Here is a 20601-nt window from a genome sequence, read left to right on the forward strand (position 1 = left end):
AACCATAGATTGTTATTATGGTGCTAGAGGGCAATGCAAATCATAATGGACCTTGATTTTGGATAATGATCATAATGCAATTGTTACTGTGTGCAATGTTCTCCTGGCTCTGCTCATTTCACTTGGATTAATTCATGCATGTCTTTCCAGGTTTTTCTGAAATCATTCTGCTTGTCATTTCTTATAGCACAATATTGTATTACAATCATATCACAGCTTGTTCAGCCATTCCCCAATTGATGGCCATCCCTTCAAAGTCCAATTCTTAGCCACCACAAAGAGCTGCTATAAATATTTTTGTACCAAAAAGGTCCCTTTCCTTTTTTAAATCTCTTTGGAACACAGACCTAGCAGTGGTACTGCTGTATCAAAGGGCATACACCGTTTTATAGCCCTTTGGGCAGAGCTCCAAGTTGTAACTTCTACATTAAAAAACTGAAGGGCATGGAATATGATGTTCTGATGAGCCAAGGAGCTGAGTTTGCAACTAAGAATAACCTATCCAGCAAAGCCAAGTGTGATCCTGCAAGGGGAAAAAAAAATAGATATTTAATTAAAAGACCCTCAAGGATTCATAAGTTATCCTATGTGAATAGAAAATTTGACTTACAAATACAAGAATCAGGAGTAACATAAGATAAACAGGAAAGACTAATCATAAGGGATCAATGGAAACCTGAAGTTGGCTTTAGAGACCAACCAGTGTGACGTTCTTACTTAGCTGAGGATGAATGGGAGGATTAAGAAGGTAAATGAACTCTCGCTTAACCACCATCATCCAAACTATTGATGCTCCACAATAAAAGAGGGAACTCTCAGACTCCTCAGATGCTGGTTGGCCAACATGTCCTGGAAATGAGATAGTTCTTGGGCACCATGATTCTCTATCAGCTTCCTGTGAAATAGAGGGTAGGTACAATGGACTTTATCAGGCCCCTTGAAAATAAGCTAGCTTCAATGCATTGTGTCACTTGGATCCTCTTCCCAATCCCTTCCATGAGAGCTCCCTACACATGACAGGGGCAGGGCTTGGATGTCAAGCAAGGAAGTTGGACCTTCTCAAGTTAGGGACAAGTTGATGACAATAGAAGAAGCCAAAGAAACTCAGATTTTTTTTTCCAGGTTAATGCCTCCAGATACTACACAGCCATTCATGGGGAAGCTGAAAAACCTTGTGTTTGGACAACATTATAATGGAGGTACCATGACCCATCAGGCATCCCAGCTCTATTTTCCTTTGGGCCTCTTTATAGGAAAGTCAAGAGCCCTACACTATTTGTGACATTCCTTCAGAAAAAGGTATAGTGGCTCTTCCCCAACTCATTATTCTAGGGCCCACTTGGGCTTTTGTTCTCTCCATCAGACCCAAGGGCCATCCTGTATCACACTTTTTCTGCCTTTACAAAATTTCAGAATGGAGACACTATGTCAGCTTTTTCATTCCCTGGGGGAGGAGGAGTTCCTTGGAACCAGCCCACCCTATGTGAGCTCAGCTCTTGCAGCTAGTGCATTATTGCTTCCCAGGAAGCAGTATCTCCAGTCTCCAAAAGTACAAATAAATATATCATCATGCTTCAGCTCATTCCACACACTGCTCTAAGATTAGTTCTCATTCTGTCTTTCTGAGTTCAGGATGACTTGTGAATCCTTGACGGTCGTGAGCCAAAGGTAACCATTTCAGTCACTTTATCAGTCTACTGTGACCCATCAACTGGGCCCACAGTTGAACTGAAGGAGGGCAGAGGTATGAAATCTTTGGTATTGTGTAGAATACACTGCAATGTGCCAAGGAAATACGACAGAAAATAACCCTTCAGGGACTCTAGATTGGGGCTGATCTGCTTCCATTGAATGAAGCAACTGACACTGATGAGATCACTGAGCCAACAAAGTGGTGAGGGAGGGGGGAAATCATAAATTTAATTGGGGTAAAAGAATATATACCGAGTGAGTATATATCAGGGTGAAAAAGGCAGCTGTAGAGTTGACCAGCTTGGTCCTAGCATTTGACTTTGCATTGGCCTAACCCCACTGTAATCCTTGAGAAATTTCTTCAAGGGATTCTTTTAAGAAATTGATGGAAGGATGGTAGTAGTGAGGCTACTCTCTCCTTAGAAGGCCTTTCAGTACTGTGGGCCCCCCACCCCAGCCTGCATCTAGACAGTAGGTACCACTGGTGGGAGAAAATAGGCATGAATAGTCAAGAAAACTACTACCATTAACATTGTTGCCTAAGACAGTTGCATTATAGACAGAAACCAGTGAAATTTGAACCTATGTTCCAATTCCAGCACTAGCTTGTTATTGTACCAAGCTGCATCTGTACTATCATAATGAGCAGAAGATAAAAGTCAGGAACAAATAATTTTAGAGTCCCTGGCCAGAGGACATGTGAAACCTAGATCAAGGTATTTAGAAAGAAACATTCTTGGAGATATTTCTTCTATCATGTTAGTCACCTGGAATACTCAGCATGTGGTTCAGATATTCCAAGTCTGATCTGGATCCTTCAAGCTTAAGAAAATATGGGAATTGAATCTTCCTAGAGACTGTAATGATATACACTGGAGATTCCTTTATATTGTAATTTTAACTTTTGCCCAAGCAAAACAGGTCTCTTGATCCTCTGAGATATGGGTTCTCAAACTATTCATCAGAACATTGTAGGTTAGCCTAACTAACTCCCAACATAATGTTATACTCCCAACAGGGAGTTATGAAGAACCTATTTCAAGTTCTGGTTTCATAGTGATATTCCTTATAGTCAGGTGGGCACACCATTTCTTGACAAGAGACCTATGAACATCAGGCATCTATGTTCCCCCCACCCCCACCCCAGTCCTAGCTTCAACTTTCAAATGAAAAGACCATGACTTTCAGCTGTTCTTCATTTCCCTATGAAAAGAGAACAAGGACAGAATATTCTCCCCAGTTATTGGGTGAAGTAGTAGCAGTTTTTCCCCATGTAGAGAACTATAGGTAGTACCAATGAGTATTCCCCACTAACATCACTTGACCAAACTCCATGAGAAACCATCTGACTTTCATAACATTTTCTTGGGAAATACCCAAGATTTCCTGTGCCCATTCAAAATCCAGCAAACACATCTGTAAATGTCATTCTGGGGTGTTAGATCCATGGGGAAAAGATCTAGAGGTTATCATAGGACCTTAGAGCCAGAATCCACTCCCAAGCTCATTTTACAAATGAGGAAACTGAGCCCAAGAAAGGTTAATCACTGGCTAAAGTTCACATAGGTAGAAAGTGTTTGAGGTAGGATTTGAAACCTAATGTTTCCTATGTGTTAGAGGCAGAGTATTAACAGTTCAGTCCCTCTAGCTGCCAATACTGCTCTCTAAGTTCATTGGTTCTCCCGGATGCATTCTTCTCCCTTATCAGGGATTTAAAATCCCTGAAACTTGCCATTCACATAAGCTGTCAAATATAAAATCTTATGGGGTTTCATTTGTGTCTCAGTTGTATGTTTCTTGTGCTGCGGGGGGGGGACCCTAGAATTTAGTGTTTTCCATCTATATATGTTACACAACAGAGTTACAAGCCCATATCCTTAACATTGTAAAGGATAGTGTACAATAGTTGTTTTCTTCTGCCCCCATACTTCTTAAATTCACCCAGCTCCCTCTATCAAAGTCCACATCTCTGAACAGTGATGCATTTAACAACTGATTATGCACCCAGAAGCTAGTTCATCCAAAGGTGCATAATACCAGCATTAAACATATACTCAATTTCTATGCAAGCTTAGGAAACAAAAGGGTAGTACAAAAAACTATGCCACCAGGACTTGAGGCTAATGGCTCTGTTACTTTCTTAGTATCTTCATCCTACACTGAAAGGGAGAAGATAGTTCTGACATCTTCTTTGGTCAAAGGAAGCCATCGTATAGAATTTCAGGTGCCACATTTTAGGCTTAAACTAGAAAATGTCCAAAAGAGGTCAATGGTCTGTTTCAGGATCTATGGATCTGTCTTTGCCTCTTAAAGAAAGGTAGAAGAAATCCTGACTCTGGAGTCAAGCCTTGGGTTTGAATCTCAACTCTATTACTTACTTGACATTGGAAAAGTTGCTCGATATCCCTCCTCTTACAGAAAAGGAAACTGAGGCCTAGGCTGTCAAGTTAAGTGACCCAAGATCCTTTCTACCTCTAGAACTGTGAGCTTAAGTGTGTATGATCCTAATCTTCAAACTGTTCTCTCCAGGGTAATGCTTTATCCCCAGTGCCCCAAAGATGGGGGTTGAAGTTCCAGGAACATAGACAGCCACCGACTCTGAAAATGGTGGCCCTATAGGAAAAGAGATCCTTATCCATCACTATTAGTAGAGAGATATGATCAGTTTCCATATGTTCAGGTACTCATTGTTTGGTCTCTCTGGTTTCCAAGAGATCAGCAATGACATTATCTTTCCCCACCTTCATCATCAGGCCTGGTTTAACAACAAGCCAACAAACAAAAAACCTCTTAAGCCATCATGGACAGCTCCAATTTAAAATGTTTTGGACCCTGGATTTCCTACATCTTCAGGACCAGACCCCTTCCATGAGGCTTTGTGAGTTTCCATTTCTACCTGCCAATAGAGCTTAGACTCTTCCTACAGGATTCTTTACTCAACATCTGGTGATGGAGGAATGAATTCCAATCAGTGCAAAGCCATGATGTCATAAAGAAAAATGATAAGACGAATTTGAACATTATTTCCCTTCTCACTCTGTAATCCAGACAATGATGCTGGATAGATATTGTGAAGGACTATATAAATGCCAAACACAAGGTTTCATATTTGATTTTAAAAGCAATAGAAAGGCCCTGGAATTGGAGTAAAGAAGTGACAGTGATATCTGCTCTTAAGGATATTGCTTTGGCAGCAGTAGACTGCAGTAGAGATGAGACTCAAGAAACAAGGAGACTAATTAGGCAGCTATTCTAATACTCTGAGGAAGAGGGGATGAATAGCTTATGTATTTCATGGAAGGGAAGCTGAAGCATGCTGAGTTGGGCCTTGGTCAATTCCACATAGATAATAAGCAGGAAAAACTTTTTTTAAGGCTTTATCTTCTGATTCCAAATCTAGTGTTCTGTCTGTGGCACCATCTTACTTCTCAGAGAGAGCTACTTATCCAATACTATAGTTAAATAGCAGAACTAATTAGAATCCTGTGTTCCTGACTTCTATTCTAAGATCATCCTTGTCAGACAGAGTTGTATCTGTCAATGTTTGTGCTAAGAGCAAGCTGTGAGAACTATCCCATCAATTTAATTTTGGTATGAGTAAAGACTCACCATAAGATACCATGAGGCTACCTGAATGAGAAAGGGAGGAGAAGGGTGGGAAGGAACTTGCTGGGGGTGGGGGAAAGTAGAGGAAGCCAATAGATGCTGGTTTCCTATTTCCTGTTGATTATTTTTGCTAAGTAATTCCCATTCTAGAGCTAGTGGTACCAATGCCCCCCTCTAGATTTTGAAGCCCTGGAATAAAGGTCTAGTTACCCTGTCCTAGTAAGGGTTTTGAAGACCTAGCATTTCCTGTCTCCTCCTACACCTTAACATCTAAAAATTCCAAACCCAAGTCTTCATAAAGTACTCTGTCTTTGTGGCAATAACATTCTGCCTTACATCTATTTCTGTACATCAGTCTCTCTCCCTACTAGGTTGGAAGCTGCTGAGGGCAGAGACCAAGTTCGGCATTTTCCAAAGTTAGAGTCACTACCCAGCACATAATGTGTTCCTGCTTCAGCATATTTGAATTCAACATAAACGTCTCACTTCCAGGAACTCCCCTTGTAATGTTTCTCAGAAGTAGCTTGGGACTCAAGAATGGAGCATGACCACTAAAAATGAAAGAAACACTTATTAAGCACCATGTGCTAGATCAGGGGCAGGAAACCTGTGGCCTTCTAGGTCCTCAAGTGCAGACCTTTGGCCCAACCCAAACTTCCCAAAACAAATTCTTTTATTAAGGTATCTAGCAGCTAGATAATGTGTTAGAAGTCAAGGATGCAGACAAAAACAAAACAATCTTTGCCTTCAAGGAGCCTACATTCTATCAGAGATAGAATACTACAGATTTGCATTACACTAAAGTGGAAAAAGCCCTGGCCCTGGAGTCAGAAGAGATGGGTTCAAATCCTGATTTTGGGAATGACTAGCTGCTTGATTTTGAGGCCCAGAGAGCTTAAACTACTTGCCCAATTTCCTCTTCCATAAATTAAGGAGAGTAGACATAATGGTTTCTGAAGTCCTTTCCAAATCTAGATCTATGTTTCTAGAGTTTTTATGTAGGAAATGCATAGAAGGGAAGATGAGGTCATTTGAAATCCAGGTGTGCTCTGGCAATTAGAGGACGAACAATCAGATAGGAAGTGATGCTTGAACAATCTTGGAGGAAGCCAAAAGTTAAAAAAAAAAAAAGGAAGACACTTCAAGGATGGGGCACAGCCTGGTCAAAGGTATCAAGTAGGAAATTACAACCCCCAATATGAAGAACAGCACAATGTTCAGTCTAGCTGGATTGTAGAGTACATGAAGGGTTAATGGACCTTAATCATTGACTAGAGGAGTTTGCATTCAATCCATGATATAGGGGGCTCCTACCTTCCATAAGGTGGACCCCTTTGGCAGCCTGGTAAAGCCTAGAGGCTCAGACTAGTGCTTTATTGCCTACATTCACCATTGAATGGAACACAATTTCAGTTAGTAAAAGTCATGTAGTTCTACCCCCTTTCTCCTCCAAGTTCACAAATCTATCCACTGACCTTTTTGGTAAGTGAGAGGTGGTCTGTGGATCCCAAGATGAGAACCCTGTCCTAGAGGTAATAGGGAAGGCAAATACCTTTGGTAAGTTTGCTCCCCCTTCCCTTACCTGCCTTCCCACCCATTCCATCCATCCCCAACCAGCAGGGCTCTGGAAGGCTGACAGAAAATTCCACCTTTTTTCCTTTAGGATCCCGGGCAGAAACAGGGAGCCCTAGTGCTCTTTAGCTGTGAGGGCAACCTAAGAGAGATCATTTGAAGAAGTGTTTCCATAGTCCTCACCTTAGACATTTTCCTGGGAAAGTGAATTTGAGTAGGAGCGAGGGAAGGCAGAGGAAGGAGTCCACAGAGCCCTCCTCTCATCGATTTCCTGGTGCAGCCTCCTGTTTTATCACTCTCCATTTATTGAGTGTACCTGCAGGAGAGAGCAGAAGTGTTTGTGCTCCCAGGGGACCCTCCCCAGCAACTCTCCTTCCCTTCCCCCTCCTCATCAAGGATGATGGACTTATTCACTTCCATTCACCCTGTCAACAGCCTCCCCAGCCCTGATGGAGATGGATTACCAGTGGTGGAGGTGATCTGGGACACTTCATTAATACTGCATTCCCCATTAACAGGCAGCCCCAAGCCAGAGTTGCACAGCAACAGTGTTGGGGGGGGAGGGGGATACCAGCTTCCAAAACGGGGGGGGGAAAGGAGTCAATTTCTCCACTTTTCATACTGCTCTCAGTCCTGCTCCCCCTTCCCCCCAGTCCTTTCACAATAGCAAAACCAGACAATATGGGGGGAAATAGCATTGGGCCTCCCCCCTTCCCCTCCAGAGGTGAGGTGATCACGAGATTTAGACATCACCTCCATCAGCATCCAATGAACCCCACCCTGATATAGTGAACATAAGATTTAAAGAACCAGTTTCTTCAAAACTAAGACAGGTATACTGAGACTCAAGAATGAAGAGGTGACTCATGAACCAAGATTTCATCTCCTGTATGAGAGGCCTTTCTTAGCACCTCCCCCCAGTTGTTGCCGTTGTTACTTTGCATATTCTAGGGGTTTACTTATTTATGAACATGCTTCTCCAAAATAATATAATCTCCATTAAGGCAAAAATGGTTTTAATTTTACCTTTCTATCCCTACTATCTGGCACTATGTCTGGCATGCAGCAGGAATTCAATTCTAATGAAGTTAACAGTTGAACTGAGGTCTTCAAAAGTAACCTTTTTCTTCACTTTCACTAAAGTAAGAATTTTGTTCTTTCTCCTATAAAATAACAATAAGACAAACACTTTAAACTTCCAGTGCCAGTGAAGTTTACAACATTTGCTCCCTCTCTAGATCCTACTTGGATAAAGGATCTTGCCCTAAAATGAACTCACTCCTATCCATCAGTCTTTGCCCAGTTTTAGGGGGTAAAGCCTAGACTCTAGAGTAGGATTCAATCCTGGGTCTGAGGCTCAGATGATGCTGGGGCATGATTCTATTTCAGATTCCTTATCTCTTAAAATGGCATAACCCAGGGGTGGGGAAACCTATGGCCTCAAGGCCACATGTGAAGGGCTGCCCTTGAGGACCTAGAGGACCACATCTGTCCTCTAGGCCACAGGTTCCCCACCCCTGATAATTCTTGCCCTTACTTCCATCATAGTGTTAATGAGGAAATGTGTGAAACTCTAGAGTCCTATGTGAATGCCAGTTCTCTGTGGATACGTAAAGTATTTGTGAATGTTTTCCATTCATTATAATTTGAACCTCAAAACAATCCAGGATGGTAGACTTCAGGTCTTAGTCTTATTTTATAGAAGGTAAGTTAAGTGAGTTGACCATGATCACATAGTAAACTCTGCAGGCAAGATTGAAACCCGAGTCTTCCCGACTCTAAAACTAGCACTACTTCCCATATGGGAAGGCTTTGTGGCATACATTCATTTTCAAAGTGTTAAGATGAGTGAATCCCAGATCCTAGCAGATTTATATTATAGAAATATTGGGGGGTCTTTCCAATGGTAAGGCATGCAAAAGGAGAATTGGGACCTAAGAGACACTCAGACTGGTGATCAGAACTTAGAGATACATTCTTCATCCAAGTTACTTATCATGGCCCATTTATCTGATGGCCTCATGGAAATCAGAAGCCATTGCTACTATTTTATAGTAGAGAACTTTTTAATTTAGAGCTGGTAAGAGCAATTAGGGGTGAGCTCAGCTCTTTACAGCTAGTATAAGTAAGGAACAGAGAAGAGAATAGAAATCAGACTTCTGAAATTTTCAACGAATTGGAATGTTATTGCTCTATAAACTAAGAGAAATTAACAGAAATACAGGATGTCTTCTGAAGCAATAAAGAAGAAAGAGAGCAGCACCATGAAAACAATGCACACAATGAATATAATCAGAGAAGTCTTTTGGATAATCAAAAGGGAAGAGAATAAGATGAGGCTTCTGGGACACAACATCTCCACGAATTCTCTCCAGAGCACTTGAGATTCTCGCAAATAGAGTCAGGCACCTCAAGGTCACATCAACCTCAGGTCAGAGCTTCTGCCAGCTCAGAAGCCTTTGTGTACAACACTTCTGCTCCAGGATGCATCTCTCCTTCTGTTTCTGATGATGCCAGCCACAATTTGTGGAAAGGATTTTAATGTTCAATTGTGTGATGCCTCTGCAACACCTAACGTTATGGAATTCGAATACCCATCTATACCAAGTAGAATAGTAACTGAGCTCAACTGCAGGTTAAACTTGCAAACAATCAATTCATCACATTCAAAGTGAATCTTGAGATATAAAACTTTAGAAATCACAACATCACGAGGTGTCTTTCAAGATTGCAACTTCAACTAAATAAGGCTGTGTAAATATAAATGAATATCCTATAGATACATGGGACTCCTGGTGGCATAGAGGGCAATACCACCCTGATATATGGGCCATGGGTCAACAATGGCATAAATCCAAATTCTGCATGTGTTTCCTTGATAAATTGGTCAAGGTTGTACTTAATTACCTCTCTTCATGTCTATATTATTCCTTTGACTGTATGCTCAAGAACAGACATTGAGATGTGCTTATGCATGCTCAGATCAGGATCAAAGCTGACATTTATTCCTCCTGAGATTAAGGAGGAATACACTGAATGTAATTGGAGAGGAAAGCTATTTAATGTCCCTTTCAATAAATTACAAACATCTTTTCCCTTAGATGCAAACCTAAAGTTTGAAGACAATCAATTCCAAATTGATTGTTCCCAGCCAAAGGTGAAGAGAGACATTGGACAACAACACACACTTGATATGCTGGGACCCATGCTCGACAACATATCAATAGCATCAGTCATGTCATCTCTTCATTAAGAGTTTTACCTCTCAACCTTTGGTGGACATGACCTCCACAATTCAGTACTTAACTGGACTCGAAGATGTTACTGGCTTGATCAATGGAAGCTTGGTGCTATTTTGGCTATACACCAATGTCAATGCAGAGTTCATTCCTTGGAGGAACTCAACTCTGTATCTGCCCGTATTAGTTGGAAATGTGAGCTACTACATGAATCCCTCTACACAAGCACATTGTATATGTCATGCCTCCCTTAGTATTTTCAGGACTTTATGTCCTACTCAAGACCTTGAATGGTTATTTCTTAGGATTGAGATCAGATTCCACTCTCAAAAGATTGTTAGCCCCCAAGCATCAAATATAAGGGCTAAGTTCCCTGACCTTGACATAATTGAAGACCTTAGAACACATGTACACTTACTTGATCCAACTGCCATAGCAACTGGGTCTCAATTTGATCATGAAGCTTTTAAACATGAGTTACTGTCTGCAGCAAGCATGGTTTCAGTAGGACTAGGCTATCTCCATGTACCAAGTGCTGTTCTGGTTATAAGGGATTTATACCTCAGGTATGCCCAATAAAGATTTTTGTTCTTGATTGCACAGGTTTATTCCTTCATGATTAAAAGACATATGTTTATCAGATATGGCTGATACAGCTTGCTCTTGCCAAGTCCTCAGCATCATGCATAATCAAACTAAAGAAAAAAAAAGATGAGCCTTCTGAAAAGCATAGCATGACATTAGAAACAACTAGACAGTCTATGCTTTGAATTAAATGCAGAACATTTTCAAGAATAAGAAGTATCACCATGCTGCAGCTGGAGAAGGATTTATACATCCAACTGGAAGTCAAATTAAAGCAAAAGCAGGATAGGATGCATAAGCTTAAAAGGCTTCAAGAGCAAGACCAGGCTTTCTTCAAGTTCCTCCACGCATCCCCCTACAGCATGGACAGGGATTTTGTGCCCAGAGTGGAGGAGGTGGACCAATTCAGATGCTATTTGGCATCCCTGTCTGAAACAAAAGGATGTGAATGGAAGGAATGTGTCAGCACTAAGAGGCAGATCCTACTCCTTATGGAAGTTAGGTTATACCCCAGACACAAGTGTTGAAAAAGATGTATTACACTTCCAGGAGCCAAGATGGTGGAGTAAATAAGTCACTCTCACTCTCCCTTATTGACCTCTAAAAACCCAGAAATTATTGCCCCAGGAAGAATCCAGGGACAGAGCTATCAGAAAAATGGGGAGGAGCATCTCTTAGCCCAAGAGACCTGGGAAACCAGCAGGAAAGGTCCCTCTTACTCTAGTACAAGGGGAACTCAGTCAAAGATCATAGGCATCCCAGTAAGCCCCACCTCAGCAAACCAGTGGGAGATCCTGAAGCCCAGGGTGGTGGAACAGGCATTCATCCCCAGGACCCCCACATTCCTTGGCACAGCCAGGGAAACCAGTGTGCTAGTGGGCAGGCATCCTCCAGCAGCCAGACCACCTTGGAGATTTGGCACAGCCCCAGGCATGGAGTCATCTTGGGGAGGGCAGGAGAGGAACAAACCTCTATATGCTTCAGTATAGCCCCAGGGAAACACAAAAAAAAAACCCTACTTGACCTCAGCATACTCTGGACTCCACCACTAGGACCTCAGCTCAGCACCAGGTAAGCTGCCAGACTCCTATTGTCTTCAGCTGCCAGCACTCGAGGACCCAGCACAAAAAGCCAGTGACCAGCCCCCTGGCCCCTAACACAAGAGGCTTGGGGCAGTTCCCTCTGTGCTCCAGCAGGAGAGCCCAACAAGAAAGCCAGGAAGTAGGCAAACATGAGCAAAAGGCAGAAACAGACACTGACCATAGATTCTTTCTATGGGGACAGGAAGACCAAAACACAAATTCAGAAGAGAACATTGTGAAAGGAGAATATGAACTGGTCTCAAGCTCAAAAAGCCTTCTTGGAAGAGTACAAGAAGGATTTTAAAAGTCAAATAAGAGAGGTAGAAGAAAAGTTGGGGAAAGAAATGAGAGGTATGCAAGACAGAGTCACTGAAGAAAAAAAATTTATTAAAAATTAGAATTGGGCAAGTGGCAGCTAATGACTACAAAACATCAAGAAATCAGCCCAACAAAATCAAAAGAATGAAAAAAAATAGAATATAAAATACTTATTGGAAACACTTACCTAGAAAATAGATCCAGGAGAGATAATTTAAGAATTATTGGTCTACCTGAAAACTGTGATCAAAAAAGAGCCTACACAACTCTTTTTAAGAAATCATCAAGGCAAACTGCCCTGAGGTCCTAGAAGCAGAAAGAAATAGTTATTGAAAGAATCCACCTGTCACCTTCCAAAAGAGACCCAAAAATTAAAATTCCAAAAAGAATATTATAGCCAAATTATCAGGTCAAGGACAAGATACTGGAAGCAGCCAGAAAAAAAAAAAACAATTTAAATACCATACAATCACAGTCAAGATTACACAGGACATTACAGCTTCTACATTAAAATACTGGAGGGCTTGGAATGATATTCTGTAAGGCAAAGGAGCTTAGATTACAAGAAAGATCAACTGTCTAGGAAAACTGAGCATAATCTTTTAGAGGAGGAGATGGATATTCAATGAAATAGGGGACTTCAAAATTTTTCTGATGAAAAATCCAGAGCTGAACAGAAAATCTGATCTTCAAATACAAGACACAAAAGAAGCATAAAAAGGTAAACAGAAAAAGAAAAAAACATGTTCAAAAAAGGTAAAATGTTTACATCCCTACATATGCAGATGATACTCACAACTCTTGAGAACTGTATCTTTATCATGATACTTACAGGGTACACAGACAGAGGATGTGGATATAAGCAGACTGATGTGATGATAAAAAAAGGGTGAAAAAAATGTTGTACTGCAAGAAGAAGAAAGTGGGAGGCAGAAAAGGGTAATTATTCCACATGAAATGATGCAATAACCTATTCCAGTAGAGGTAAGAAGGGAGGGAGGAAAGTATTGTTTGAACCTTACTCTCATTGTCTTTGGCTCAGAGGAACATACACACTAAATTTGGTGTAGAAATCTAATTTTCTCTATAGGAAGTAAATGGGAAAAAGGGGAAGAAAAGAGATGGGGAGCTGATGGAAGTGAGGGCAGATTGAGGGAGGTAGTGGTCAGAAGCAAATCACAGGTGAAGAGGAAAGGGGAGAAAGGAGAGAAAGAAAAAATGAACAGTGGGGAAAATAGGATGGAAAGACAGTAATCATAACTATGACTGTCAATGAAATGAACTCTCCCATAAAACAGAAGTGGACAGCAGAGTGGATTAAAAACCATAATCCCACAATATATTGTTTATAAGAAACACATTTGAAGCAGAAATACAGAGTAAAAGTAAAAGGCTAGAGCATAATACATGCTTGAGCTGAAGTAAAAAAAAAAAAGAAATAAAGCAGGGATAGCAATCCTGATCTCAGACAAAGCAAAAGCAAAAATAGATCTAATTATTTTTTGGCATCTTGTTGAGGCAATTGGGATTAAGTGACTTGCCTGAGGTCAAACAGCTAGTAAGTAGTCAAATGTCTGAGGCCAGATTTGAACTCAGGTCCTCCCGATTCCAAGGCTGGAGCTCTACACACTGGGCCACTTAGCTGCCTCCAGATAGATCTAATTAGAAGAGATAAGGAAGGAAATTAAATCCTACTGAAAGGTAGGATAAACTAAATCCTACTGGAAGGTAGGATAGACAATGAAGCCATATCAATACTAAACATATATACACTAGGTAGTACAGCATCCAAACTATTAGAGGACAAGTTAAGTGAGTTACAGGAAAAAAAATAGACATCAAAACTATTCTAGTGGGGGACCTCAACTTCCTCCCTCAGAGCTAGATAAGTCTAACCACAAAATAAAGAAAAAAAGTGAGGGTGTCCATTATCACCACTGTTATTCAATATTGTACTAGAAATGTTAGCTTTAGCAATAAAAGAAAAAGAAATTGAAGAAATCAGAATAGGCAAAGAAGAAACAAAACGATCACTCTTTGTAGAGGATATGATGGTATACTTAGAAAATCAACTAAAAAACTACTTGAAATAATAAACTTCAGCAAAGTTGCAGGATACAAAATAAGCCCACACAAATCACTGGCAAACAAAGCCCAACAGCAAGAGATAGAAAGAAATTCCATTTAAAGTTATTGCAGACAATATAAAATATTTGCAAGTATACCTACCAAGACAAACCCAGGAACTGTATGAACACAATTACAAAACACTTTTCACACAAATAAAGTCACATCTAAATACTTAGAAAACTATCAGTTGCTCTTGGGTAGTTCAAGCTAATAAAAAATGGCAATTCTACCTAAATTAATGTACTTATTCAGTGCCATACCAATCAAACTACCAAAAATATTTTATAGAGTAAGAAAAAATAACAAAGTTCACCTGGAAAAACAAAAGGTCCAGAATACCAAGGGAACTAATGAAAAGAAATGCAAGGGAAGGTAGCCAGGCCATATTAGATCTTAAATTTTATTATAAAGCAACAGTCATCAAAACTACTTGGTCCTGGCTAAGAAATAAAGTGGTAGATCAGTGAAATAGGTTAGGTAGACAAGACACAGTAATCCACGTCTATAGTAATCTACTGTTTGATAAACAACAAGTTCTTATCCTGGAAGCTGGAGTCTTTGGGTTTAACAAGAACTGCCGGAAAAACTGGCAGAAACTAGGCATAGATCAACATCTTACACTGTACACCAAGATAAAGCCACAATGAGTACATGATTTAGACATAAAAGGTTGATACTGTAAACAAACTAGGAGAGCAAGGAATAGTTTACCTGTCCGATTTACAGAAAATGGAAGAATTTATGACCAAGTAAGAGATAGAGAACATTATGAAATGCAAAAATGATTAACTTTGATCGTGTAAAAACTTTTCCATTAATGTAATCAAAGCCAATGCAACCAAGATTAGAAGGGAAGGAAAAAGCTGAGAAAGAATTTTTACAACCAGTGTCTCTGATAAAGGCCTCATTTCTAAAAAAAAAAAAAAACATATAGAGAACTGAGCCAAATTTATAAGAATAAAAGTCATTCTCCAATTGATAAATGGTCAAAGGATATGAACAGGTAGCATTCCGATGAAGAAATGAAAGCCATCTATAGTCATATGAAGAAACGCTCTAGATCACTATCGATTAGAGAAATGCAAATCAAAATGACTCTGAGGTACTACATCATACCTATCAGGTTGCCTAACATGATAAAACAGGAGAATGCTAAATGCTGAAGATGTGGGAAAATTGGAACACTAATGCATTGTTGGTGGAGTTGTAAACTGACCCAACCATTCTGGAGAACAGTTTGGAACTCTGCACAAAGGGTTATAAAACTGGGCACGCCCTTTGATCCAGCAATACCACCTCTAGGTCTGTATCCCAAAGAGATCATACAAATGGGAAAAGGACCCACATACACAAAAACATTTATAGCAGCTCTTTTTGTGGTGGGCAAGAATTGGAAGTTGAGTAGATGCCCATCAACTGGTGAATGACTTGAACAAGTTGTGGTATATGAATGTAATGGAATACTATTGTTCCAAAAGACATGATGAGCAAGCAGACTTAAGAAAAACCTAGAAAGACTTACATGAAGTGAAGTGAGCAGAACCAGAACATTGTACACGGTAACAGCAACATTGTGCTATAATAAACTATAATTGACTTCAGCAATTCAATGACCCAAGATAATTCCAAAAGACTCATGATGGAAAATGCTATCTACTTCCAGAGAAAGAGCTATGGAGTCTGAATGCAGATGGAACCATACTATTTGCTTTTTTTTTCTTCTTTCTTGTGGTTTCTCTTATTAGTTCTAGTTTTTCTTTAGAACTTGACTAATGTGAAAATAAAAACAAAATAAAACAAACAATAAAACAAAGAAAAAGATGTATTATATGAAGATAATAACTGATCTGTCATTGGAAAAACTTGAAGCTCCAATTGGAAGCAGATCATTTGGAAAAACTAAGGATTCAGAGCCTGAAAAAGTGATTGAAGTTGTCAGAGAAGACTAGCTCTATATTGGAGAAAAGTACTTCTATAGCCAAGAGCAGAGAAAAAACTTTGAATAGTCTTCATCATAGTAGGGGAAGACTTTGTTCTAGCTCCATAATTCTGAGGTAGTACGGTTGAAATGTTACTATGAAGTGCACAGAGAGCTCTTTGACAGTAGGAAGAAAACTGGAAGCTTTTCTTGGAGTTTGAGCTGGAAGAGGAGTTGAAAGCACAAACTGAAATGTGGGAACAAAATTTTTTTTTGTTTTTGAATTCCTATTCTTTTGTTTATTTTATTAATTTATTTTGATTTATCAACAATCACTTCCATATGCTTTAGAGTTTAAAATTTTTCTCCCTCTTCCTCCCCACCACCCTCTCCAAGATGGTGCACAATCTGATAAAGGCTATACATTTACATTCCTATTAAACATATTTTTATATTAGTGAAGTCATAAGTAAAAATTAAAACCAATAGGAGGAACCATCAGAAAGAGGAAACAAAACTCAACAGAAGAGAAAAAAAAGATAGTGATTCAACTTTCACAGTTATGATTATTATCTGTGTCTTTTTCTCCATTCTTTTTCCCCCCATTTATGCTTTTGTTTCTCCTTTCCCACCCTCACTTTTTTGCTTTTGACCATCGCCTCCTTCAGTCTCTCCTCCCTTTCTATTACCCCTTTCCCTTTTCTTCCCCTTTGCCCTTACTGCTTCTTCCCTCCCTTCATTCCCCCCTCCCTTTTCTTTCCCCTTTTCCCTCCTACTGCCTATAGGGTAAGTTATATTTCTATACTTAAGTGATGTTATTCCCTTCTTGAGCCAAATCTGATGACAGTAAGGTTCAAACAATGTTCTCCCCCTCCCTTCTTTCCCTCTAATGTAATAGGATTTTGTGTCTTTTCCTGTAATGTAATTTACCCTTGTCTGCCTCCTCCTTTCTCAGTACATCTTCTAAGATCAAACTAAGCCACTTACTTGGATCCATTTAACCCACTTGAGTAGGTTTTTTTTTTTATCATTACATCAAAGTCAACTAATATCCACCCCCTTTATGTATACTCCTTTAATATGGTGTAATAACAATACAGTTCTCAAGAGTTGCAAGTGTCATCTTCCCTTGTAGGAATGTAAACAGTTTGCCCTTATTAACATGTTGTATCTTTCTGTCCAATTTACCTTTTTGTGTCTTTCTTGAATCTTGTACTTGAAGATCAAATTTTTTGTTGAGCTCTGGTCTTTTTATCAGGAAAGTTTGAAAGTCCCCTATTTCGCTGAATATCCATCTCCTTCCTTGAAAAATCATGCTCATTTTTGCAGGGTAGTTGATCCTTGGCTGCAATCCAAGCTCCTTTGCCTTATGGAATATGTTCCAAGCCCTGCAGTCTTTTAATGTAGAAGCTGAAAGGTCCTGTGTAATCCTGACTGTGGTTCCATGATATTTAAATTGTTTCTTTCTGGCTGCTTGCAACACTTTCTCTTTCATCTGGTAAATTTTGGAATTTTGCTATTATATTCCTTGGCGTTGTCAATTTGGGATCTCTTTCAGGTGGTTGAGTGGTGAATTCTTTCTATGGTTATTTTGCCTTCTGGTTCTAGGACTTCAGAGCAGTTTTCCTTTATGATTTCCTGAAAGATACAGTCCAGGCTCTTTTTTTCACCATGATTTTCAGGTAGTCCAGTGATTTTTAAATTGTCTCTCCTGGATTGATTTTCCAGGTCGGTTGTTTTACCCATGAGATATTTTATGTTTTCATCTGTTTTTTCATTTTTTGGTTTCTGTTTGACTGATTCTTGCTCTCTCATAGAGTCATTAGTTTCCATTTGTCCAATTCTAGTTTTTAACAGATTGTTTTCTTCTGTTAGTTTTTGTACTTCCTTCTTTAATTGGCCAATTGTATTTTTAAGGGATTTGTTTTCTTTAATGTACTTTTTTTCCAGTTTGTCTATTGTGTTTTTTAGGGACTTGTTTTCTTCAGCGTACTTTTTTTTCCTAATTGGCCACTTGTATTTTAAGGACTCTTCTACCTCTCTCATCAGAGTTTTAAAATACTTCTTGAGCTCTTTTAAGAAGGCTTTTTGGGCTTCAGAGCAGTTCATATTCCCTTTTGATGTTGCAGATATGGGTTTGTTGACAATGTTGTCCTCTTCAGAATTTCTGTCTTGATCTTCACTCTTCTCATAATATGAATCTATGGTACATTTCTTTTTATTCATGGTTTCTTTATTCCCTGGCCTTTAAAGAGACTGAGCTCTCCTGCTGGGGAACAGAGGGCACTGACCCAAGCTTCTCCCATTGGGAGCCTAGGTCTTGGTCACTGACTTTGTATGCTGGGGTCTCTTATATGTTGTCAATTGGAGGCTGTACAGATTTGGCAGCTTACCTCATGTTGGTCTGGAATCAGCAAAGCTGGGACTTTAGGAAGACTCTAGATTGCTTTCTTCAGCTCTTTTCAGATGAATTCAGCAGGGTGCTTATTTGCCTGGGGCCCTTTGTAGTGCTGCTTCCCTTATTTTTGCTGAGGCACTAGGAGACCCATTTGCTGGGCTGCTGCACTGCTGTTCCCCATCTTTTTTCTAGTTCAGCTGTTCCAGGGGTGTTTTTTTTTTCTGGGATGATATTTTCTGGGCTTTCAGAGTTGATAGGGGAGGGTGAGAGCGACTACCTTTTTACTCCACCATCTTGGCTCCCTGAAGCAGAAGCCTTGAATCAGTGGTACTCTTGAATGCAAAAGTTGGGAACAAAAATATTCAAAGGACTTTGTAGTGAATGGGCAGAAATTCATGGAATATGTGATGGAACAGTGGGAGATGCATCATTTGCAGAAAGAGAAACCAATGCAGGAGAGACATCTGAAAAAGAAACAGCTAGAAGTCAAAATGTTTTATGGCTGTGCACCTAGAATTCCTAGCAAGAGGAAAGGCCTAGAACCCAAAGTAACAGGCAAAGTTCTCAAGTCATCCTGGAATGTTGGTTCCCTGGGGCAAAAGATGCCAAATACCTACCAATGGAAGAATAACAGCTTCCAAAGATGACACAGTTCTGAACAATGAATATTCTCAGCCATCCCTACTCCAGAGAAACTTCTAGATTTGTTTATTCCATGACCATTATTTCACACTGCATTATAGCATGATATCCAAGTATAAAATAATTTATTTTAAATGTATTTAACATGGGATGTTCTATGGAAAAATTAAAGTATGTGTTTAAAAAAAGGTACCTTCTAACTGTAGATCTGTGACCTTATGACTCTTGGTATGATGTGTCACATATGCATCAGATGAAGTTGCTGTGCTGGTTTTGCCATTAAGCAAAATGAGTAAGGCACTTTGTATTTAGTATCAGAAGACCTGGGTTCAAATTCTGACTCTCCTACTTACTATTGGGGTTAATAGGGTAAACAACCCTTTGACCTCCAGGGCTTGGTTTCTATACCTGAAAAAAAAGATGAGTGAACTATGCTAGATGACTTCCTAAGGACTTTTTTTTTTAAAGAAGGGAAGGAGATATGGACAAGAAAAAAATTACTAATGCTAAAGCCAAAGGGCATCAAGATATATGTTTATTCAAAGTAGGGCTTGTCTTGACTATTGGACACCATTTTTAAATGATATGGTCATTGTCAATAATAAGTTCTCTTCCTGACTTGGAAGGCACTCCATAATCTGAGTGCACACAGATCTTAGCCTTTTATTTCCTCCTACTCACAGCTCACACATCTCATTCTAGTCAGGTAATATCTCCTCTTGGTTCCAAGAATAAACTTCCTCACTGCTTCCATATATTCAATCTTATTCTTCCCCTTTTTGGGAATTCACTCGACTCTATCCAAGTCTTCCCATGTTTCAGGCACTTCCAAGCCGCAACATCTTCATGAAGCCAACTTTCGTTTCATTACCCCCACCCTTTCTGTAAGGAAGGGACCTCATAACATAGAAAAATCAGAGTTGAGGGGATCTTAAATCACATATGACTTAGTTTTGTTTGCTTTGTTTTAGTGTGCATGTGTATATTTTAAGCAATTGAGCTAGGGAGACAGTTTCAGACCTTTAACAAGGGGAAAAATGGTTTCAATGACTTTCCTTGTGTGTCCTTTGGCTCCATCTCTCCCTGCCCTGCCACTTCCAAGGCCAAACCTCCAAGCCCGAAGATCAATTATAATCCCTATCTGGGCTCTAATAAGTGAACAGGGACATACTTATCTAAACAAAGCTAGTCAAGGCTATTCAAGGCAGGAGGGACCCAAATGAGATCTTCTAAGTTTGGGCTTTAATTAGAATAAATATCAGTACCCCTTCCCTTATTTAAAGCAGGAAGGTGCCTCTTCTCCTGATACCCTGCTGAGATGATTATCCAGTCTGCAGATTCCAATTTGGAACAGAAATACAAACTGTGGGCATCCACCTCTTTAATGAGAGCTGACATTGGCTCCAGGCCTCCAGAAGT

At 39.8% G+C, this 20601-nt stretch overlaps 1 pseudogene; it reads left to right on the forward strand.

Annotated features, from left to right (window-relative positions):
* Nucleotides 1-10151: 10151 nt before the first annotated feature.
* Nucleotides 10152-19187, forward strand: LOC110202064 (protein regulator of cytokinesis 1-like; annotated as a pseudogene).
* Nucleotides 19188-20601: the final 1414 nt, after the last annotated feature.

This window comes from Phascolarctos cinereus, unplaced genomic scaffold (assembly GCF_003287225.1).
Source record: "Phascolarctos cinereus isolate Bilbo 61053 unplaced genomic scaffold, phaCin_HiC Scaffold_4;HRSCAF=312, whole genome shotgun sequence".
Classification (NCBI taxonomy): domain Eukaryota; kingdom Metazoa; phylum Chordata; class Mammalia; order Diprotodontia; family Phascolarctidae; genus Phascolarctos; species Phascolarctos cinereus.